This window comes from Trachypithecus francoisi, unplaced genomic scaffold (assembly GCF_009764315.1).
Source record: "Trachypithecus francoisi isolate TF-2019V2 unplaced genomic scaffold, Tfra_2.0 Lachesis_group6, whole genome shotgun sequence".
Taxonomy (NCBI): domain Eukaryota; kingdom Metazoa; phylum Chordata; class Mammalia; order Primates; family Cercopithecidae; genus Trachypithecus; species Trachypithecus francoisi.
Window position 1 is genome coordinate 116,319,324 of NW_022681471.1, and position 7,356 is coordinate 116,326,679.

Below are 7,356 nucleotides of genomic sequence, written 5' to 3' on the forward strand. Positions count from 1 at the left end.
TCGTAGAAGCCCTGTGGCAGACTTTTCCTTAATTCTAAATGCCCAGGACTGAGTCATATGCCTGTTTAACACTAATCACTGGCAAGTGCAACGAGTATTAACAGAATGGATTTCTAAGTCTGGAACCATCATGGGCCTTGCAAGGTTGGTGGGGGCACCTTAGAGACCTCACTTGTCAAATACCTGCACAAACTCGGGGCCCTATTAGCTAAGATGACTGCTGGGCAACCTTGAGTCTGCCAGGAGCACTCAGCCTCCTGGGCCATGGTCATGGTCTTTCTATGCTTCCTGGGCTGGGAGAAGGCAGGCTGGGGGACTTGGCAGCACAGGCAGGTCTGAGGTCCAGCAAAAATATCCCCACAAAGAAGCCGGAGGTTGCACTCTGAAGGATGGGGCTTATGCGATCCTCCCGCCTCGGCCTCCCAAACTGCTACAATTACAGGCTTAAGCCACCGAGTCCGGCCCCTGGTAAGATTTTTGATTGTCTTCAAAGAGTAATCAAAACCAAAGCAAAAAAGCAAATATAATATATATTTATTATATATATATATATTACAGACATGAGCCACCACCCCCGGCTGCAAATATATTAATAATTACCAGAATGAAAAGTCTAGATAAAATCACCATGATAGAATTTGAGGTGAGGGAGTAGACACTCTGGGATGTGAAATATGCAAATATGGCCGGGCGCGGTGGCTCAAGCCTGTAATCCCAGCACTTTGGGAGGCCGAGACGGGCGGATCACGAGGTCAGGAGATCGAGACCATCCTGGCGAACACTGTGAAACCCGTCTCTACTAAAAAATACAAAAAAAAACTAGCCGGGCGAGGTGGCGGGCGCCTGTAGTCCCAGCTACTCGGGAGGCTGAGGCAGGAGAATGGCGTGAACCCGGGAGGCGGAGCTTGCAGTGAGCTGAGATCCAGCCACTGCACTCCAGCCCCGGCGACAGAGCAAGACTCCGTCTCAAAAAAAAAAAAAAAAAAAAAAAAAATGCAAATATTCTTTTTGAATATAAGGGGTGAGAAAGAGATCAATTCAAAAACAAGACGAGAGGCCAGGCACAGTGGCTCACGCCCGTAATCCCGGCACTTTGGGAGGCCAAGGCGGGTGGATCACCTCAAGTCAGGAGTTTGAGACCAGCCTGGCCAACATGGTGAAACTCATCTCTACTAAAAGTACAAAAATTAGCTGGGTGTGGTGGAGGGCACCCGTAATCCCAGCTACTTGGGAGGCTGAGGCAAGAGAATCACTCAAACCTGAGAGGAGAAGGTTGCAGTGAGCCAAGATCGCACCACTGTACTCCAACCTGAGCGACAAAGCAAGACTCTGTCTCAAAAAAAGACAAGAAACATAGAAACACAGAATTTCCATCCTGAAGCCAGGACGGCATGCGTGTGTGTTTGTCACCCAGACAATATGTGACAAACTAAACTAAGTCTGTAATGCAAAGCAATGTATATCATATGCTCTGCAATGGGTAGGACCAGGTAGGAGAAGCCACCGTACACATGAACACATTCAAAACCAGCTACCTAGATTGATGGTGACAATAATGTCAAGAGACCAGACCCCTGTTAAATGACAAATGTTGACAGATCGGGTTTACATGGTTCATATATTAAGATATATGCTCTTTGTAGGCATATGGATACAGGAGGTTGCAAAGAAAAGGACAAAAAGAGACATTTCAGGCAAATGCTATCAGAAAGAGGGCTGGTCCCCCTGTGTCACTGTTGGGTAAAATAGACTTCAGGACCAAAAGTGGTATTAAGGATGAAAAACAGCACAACATGACGATAAAAGATGAAATTTGCCAAGAAGACATTCCCATTTTAAACATTTCTGTATCCAATAAACAACTTCAAAATAAATGCAGGAAACATTAACAGAAGTACAAGGAGGACAAGATGACTTCATCGTCGTGGTGGGAGGCTTCAAGACATATTTTTTTTTTTTTTTTTTTTTTTTTTTTTTTTTTTTTTTTGCTACCGGTAGGTTAAGCTGACCAAAATATCAAGGACATAGAAGATCTCAGTGATACAGATAACAACCTTGAGCTAATAGACATGAGGACAGGTCTGCTCGACAATTTGAGAATACATATTTGGCCGGGCGTGGTGGCTCAAGCCTGTAATCCCAGCTTGAGCTTTGGGAGGCCGAGACGGGCGGATCACAAGGTCAGGAGATCGAGACCATCCTGGCTAACCCGGTGAAACCCCGTCTCTACTAAAAAATATAAAAAACTAGCTGGGCGAGGTGGCGGGCGCTTGTAGTCACAGCTACTCGGGAGGCTGAGGCAGGAGAATGGCGTAAACCCGGGAGGCGGAGCTTGCAGTGAACTGAGATCCAGCCACTGCACTCCAGCCTGGGCGACAGAGGGAGACTCCGTCTCAAAAAAAAAAAAAAAAAAAAGAGAATACATATTTGAATTCTTCACACACACTTGGAGTATTAAATTTCAGTTATTTACTAAGCCTTAAAAGAAAGATGCAGGGCTGGGCGAAGTGGCTCACACCTGTAACCCCAGCACTTTGGGAGGCTGAAGCAGGTGGATCACCTGAGCTCAGGAGTTTGAGACCAGCCTGGGCAACATAATGAGACCCCGTCTCTACAAAAAAGTTAACAAATAAAAATTAGCCAGGTGTGGTAGTGCACACCTGTAGTCCCAGCTACTGGAGACTGAGGTGGGAGGATAGCTTGAGCCTGGGAGGTTGAGGCTGCAATGAGCTGCGATTTGCATCACTGCATTCCAGCTTGGGTGCCAGAGTGAGACACTGACTCAAAAATAAGTCAATAAATAAGAGGTTGATCGGAAGAAAAAACAGGCACAGAGGCATATGAGTTTGCAATGATCATTATCACTTCTCCCCCCAAATCTAGAAGAACTACAGAGTGGACACCTTTGTCCTGGGGCCCCTGCTGAGCTATTTCTGCGGGTCTGTTCCTTGGCTTCCCCCGAGGACATCCCCGCGGTTGATGCCTCTCCTGCATGGGGAAGACACACGGAGTGGGGGCGCCGCTGCTGCTGTGGGCATGAGGCTTAGAGGCTGCCAGGGTCAGCATTTCGTTCTCACCGGACCCCGCAGTACCTCAGGATTATGCCTCGACCCTCCCGGAGACAAAACTGACAGAAGAGGAATTCACAGGTGGCAGGATTCACCTGAAGGCCAGAGGACTGGGGGCACAGCCACAGAGAGCTGGTGAAATGTCATTCAGAGTCTCTCAAAGTCAAGGCCCACTCTTAATAGCTACCAGCCACCCCCTAGGCCAGGCTGAGGTCACGAGGAGTTGGCTGCCTCTTGCTCCTCTGACAGGGTCGAGAGTGAGGGGGTGACAGGCAGTGAGGGGACAGTTGGTGGGGACTACACAGTCTAGTCCACTTCCTGGGAGGGATCTAGAGGTGGGAGCAGGAACCCCCAAGAGCCCAGACACCAGTCTGGGTGGAAACTGAAGGGCACACAGGGTGCTGGCCCAACCTAGAGACTAGACAAGAGGGGTAGAGGTCACCCAAGGCCACAGGTGTCACTGGGTAAGCAGTAGCATTCGGTGGTTAAGAGCTCCGATCCTGGTAGTAGAGTCTAGGCTTCCATCCCTGCTCCTTCCCCAGTGTGCTGGGTGGCCTTGGCCAGGTCATGTAACCATTTTGGGCCCCAGTTTCCTCAGTCAGTCCACTGGACACATATTTAATGAGCACCTGCTACATGCCAGGCACTGATTTAGACACATGGGAGAATCCATGAGCAAAACAGTGATTCCTCCCATCTCAGAGCCTAAGTTCGGGCAGAGACAGATGATAAGCAATGACCTTAACACATCAGGACGTTATGCAGCCGATTCCACGGTGAGGCTGGCTCAGGCCTCACAGAAAGATTGGAGAGGGGGAATCAGGCAGCAGTATTAAATGGGCTGCTGAGGCTAGGGCTTGACAAGAAAAGATCTGAGCAAAGACTGGAAAGGGCTGAGAGAAAGGGCCGCATGGCCATTGCGGGAGAGCACTCAGCAGAGGCAGAGCGGGCCCAGATGTGGTAGCACACACCTGTGGTCCCAACTACTCAAGAGGCTGAGGAGGGAGGATCACTTGAGCCCAGGAGGTGGAAGCTGCAGTGAGCTGGGATGAGTCACTGCACTCCAGCCCAGGCGACAGATGGGACAGTGCCTCCAATGAGAACTAACGGGCACTCCTGGTCTCCAAGACGCCCCACCCTATCAGGGCCCTGGACCTTGGTGAACTTTGGCTTCCTGACCCAGAGCCTCCCCAGGATCCAAGTGTCTCCTTGGACTTGGATGTCCTGTGTCTTTAAAAAAGTGGCTCACACCTGTAATCCCAGTACTTTGGGAGGCCAAGGCAGGTAGATCACCTGAGGTCAGGAGTTCAAGACCAGCCTGGCCAACATGGTGAAACCCTGGTCTCTACTAAAAATACAAAAAATTAGCTGGGTGTGGTGGCGGGCATCTGTAGTCACAGCTACTCAGAAGACTGGGGCAGGAGAAGCCCTTGAACCCCGGAGACGGAGGTTGTAGTGAGCCAAAATCGCACCACTGCACTCCAGCCTGGGTGACAGAGCGAGACTCTGTCTAAAAAAAAAAAAGAAAAGAAAGAGGAGGAAGTCCTGCCACCACATGGGTGCACCTGGCACCTGGAAGACATTATGCTAACGTGAATAAGCCAGACACAGACAAATATCATGTGATCCCCTTATATGTGGAATCTGAAGCCAGCTCACAGTTATAGGGAGTAGAAGGTAGTTACCAGGGGAACTGGGGAGATGTTGGTCAGTCGGTGCAGACTTCAGCTATGAGCTGAGGAACAGCTGGGGAGGGAGCGCAGTGCGACAGCCATCACCACTCAAGCGCTGTCCGCACAGTGCCGCGTGCATGGAGCGCAGCTGCTGAGGGGTCTGTACTGTACAAGCCAAAGGAATGAAAAAAGCTGGGTGTTCATTGCTGGGAATGCCAGGCCACCTGTTCCAAATCCAAGGAGACACTAGGATCCTGAATAGGCTCTGGGTCGGGATGTCAAAGGCACCAAGGTCCAGAGCTTGCCAAAGTGGCTCAGTCTGCATGACGGGGAGTGCCCATCAGCACGTGTGGAGGCACTGGCCCATCTGCCACAATACCTAGCGGCTCTCTCCGATGTCTCACTGATGACCTGTGAGCTGTTTCCTCCCACACGGACCCTGGGAAAGCAAAGAATCACAAGCAGCAATGCCCTGGAAGGACCAAGGAAGACACAGCCATTGCGGTACTTCCAAGTGGGACCCTGCCTGCCTCTCCCTCCTCAGGGACCTCCCATGCTCCTAGTGGGGCTGGGCTCTATGACCTCCACCACTCATTCCACTCAAAGGACCCTCTCTCCATCAGAAAGTGGTGGCAGCTATGTCACCCCCAAACCCTGGCTCCTCAGTGTCTGTTCAGAATCCCAAATCTCTCAGCAGTTTTTCCAAACACTTTCAGAAGTTAGAGAACAACTTCTTCCCTTTGGCCATTAAAATGTAAGCAATTGGGCCCAGCGCGGTGGCTCAAGCCTGTAATCCCAGCACTTTGGGAGGCCGAGACGGGCGGATCACAAGGTCAGGAGATCGAGACCATCCTGGTGAACACGGTGAAACCTTGTCTCTACTAAAAAACAAAAAACTAGCCGGGCGAGGTGGCGGGCGCCTGTAGTCCCAGCTACGGGAGGCTGAGGCAGGAGAATGGCATAAACCCGGGAGGGGAGCTGCAGTGAGCTGAGATCCGGCCACTGCACTCCAGCCTGGGCAACAAAGCAAGACTCTGTCTCAAAAAAAAAAAATGTAAGCAATTGACCTGGCACCGTGGCTCATACCTGTAATCCCAGCACTTTGGGAAGCTGAGGCAGGACGATCACATGAGCCCGGGAGTTCAAGACCAGCTTGAGCAACATAGTGAGATCCCATCTCTACCAAAAATGTAAGAATTAGCTGGGTGTGGTGGCATGCACCCGTAGTCCCAGCTGCTCAGGAGGCTGAGGCAAGAGGATGGTGTGAACCCAGGAGTTTGAGACCAGCCTGGACAACATGGCAAGACCCCGTCTGGAGAGAAAAAAAAAAAAGAAAGTAAACAACTGTATGTGAGTGGCAAAAGAGTTAAACTTCAAATATCAAAACCCAACTTCATTCAAGTGATGTTCTCTTTAGGTGTCTGACAATGTTCTTTGGAAATTCAGGTTGAAATACAGTGACTTTTAGGGCAAAGAAAACAAGCAGAACATCCATTCCCCATATCCTAGGCAGGCTCATCCCTCACATGCCATTTATTCCTCACGCCACCTCTGAGAGAAGGCATTATCACCCCTTCTGTGGACAGGGAAACTGAGGCTTAGCGATGTTCAGAATCTGGTCTGGATTCCAGCGCCTATATGGAAGTGGCAGAGATGGGGCCTGGTGCAGTAGCTCATGCCTGTAATCCCAACACTTTGGGAGGCCGAAGCAGGTGGATCACTTAAGGTCAGGAGTTCGAGACCAGCCTGGCCAACATGGTAAAATCCCATCTCTACTAAAAACACAAAAATTAGCTGGGCATGATGGCACGTGCCTGTAGTCCCAGCTACTCAGGAGGCTGAGGCAGGAGAATCTCTTGAACTTGGGGAGGTGGAGGTTGCAGTGAGCAGAGTCTGCATCACTGCACTCCAGCCTGGCGACAGAGCAAGACGTCTAAAAAAAGAAGGAAGGAAGGAAGGAAGGGAGCAAGGGAGGAAGGAAGGAAGGGAGGAGGGAGGGAAGAAGGAAAGAAAGAAAGAAAAAGAAAAGAAAGAGAAAGGAAAGAAACAGTGGCAGAGCTGCAATTCAAAGCCAAGCCTTGCCCTTTAAAACTGTACGCTTTCTTCCAGGGTTGGAGGCCAAAGGATTCCTCCTTTCCACCACTCCTCCTGGAGGAACGTGTGTCAGCACCCAAAAGCATGCGTGCAAGGTGGAGAAACGGGGAGAGGTTCGCGTGGCACCCAGGCGAGCCCCCTAATTTACATCAGTTTTCTTCATTGAGTCCTGATGATTCCCCAAGCACAGCCCAACTGAGGTTGAGCCTCCTGGCCCACGTGGCCTCTCAACTGACTCTGGAGGAGGTAGCTGAGCTGCATCTTCCCATCTGCTAGGTGTCAGGTTCTGCAGGACGCCAGGCCTGAAGCTTTTGGCCATCCTCTCCCAGTCACCCACCCTACACCATTTCCCGCTTCCCAGGAGGCGACAAATCCCTTGTCTGTTCCCCGCAATGTACCCCGGGCCAGGTCCCTCTGCCCCCAGCGGATCTTATTCTCTGAGCACAAGGCACCTTGGCCTTCAGCGCTGAATGCTCACAACCTTATGTGATCATGGCACACCAGCAACAGCAGCGCACCAC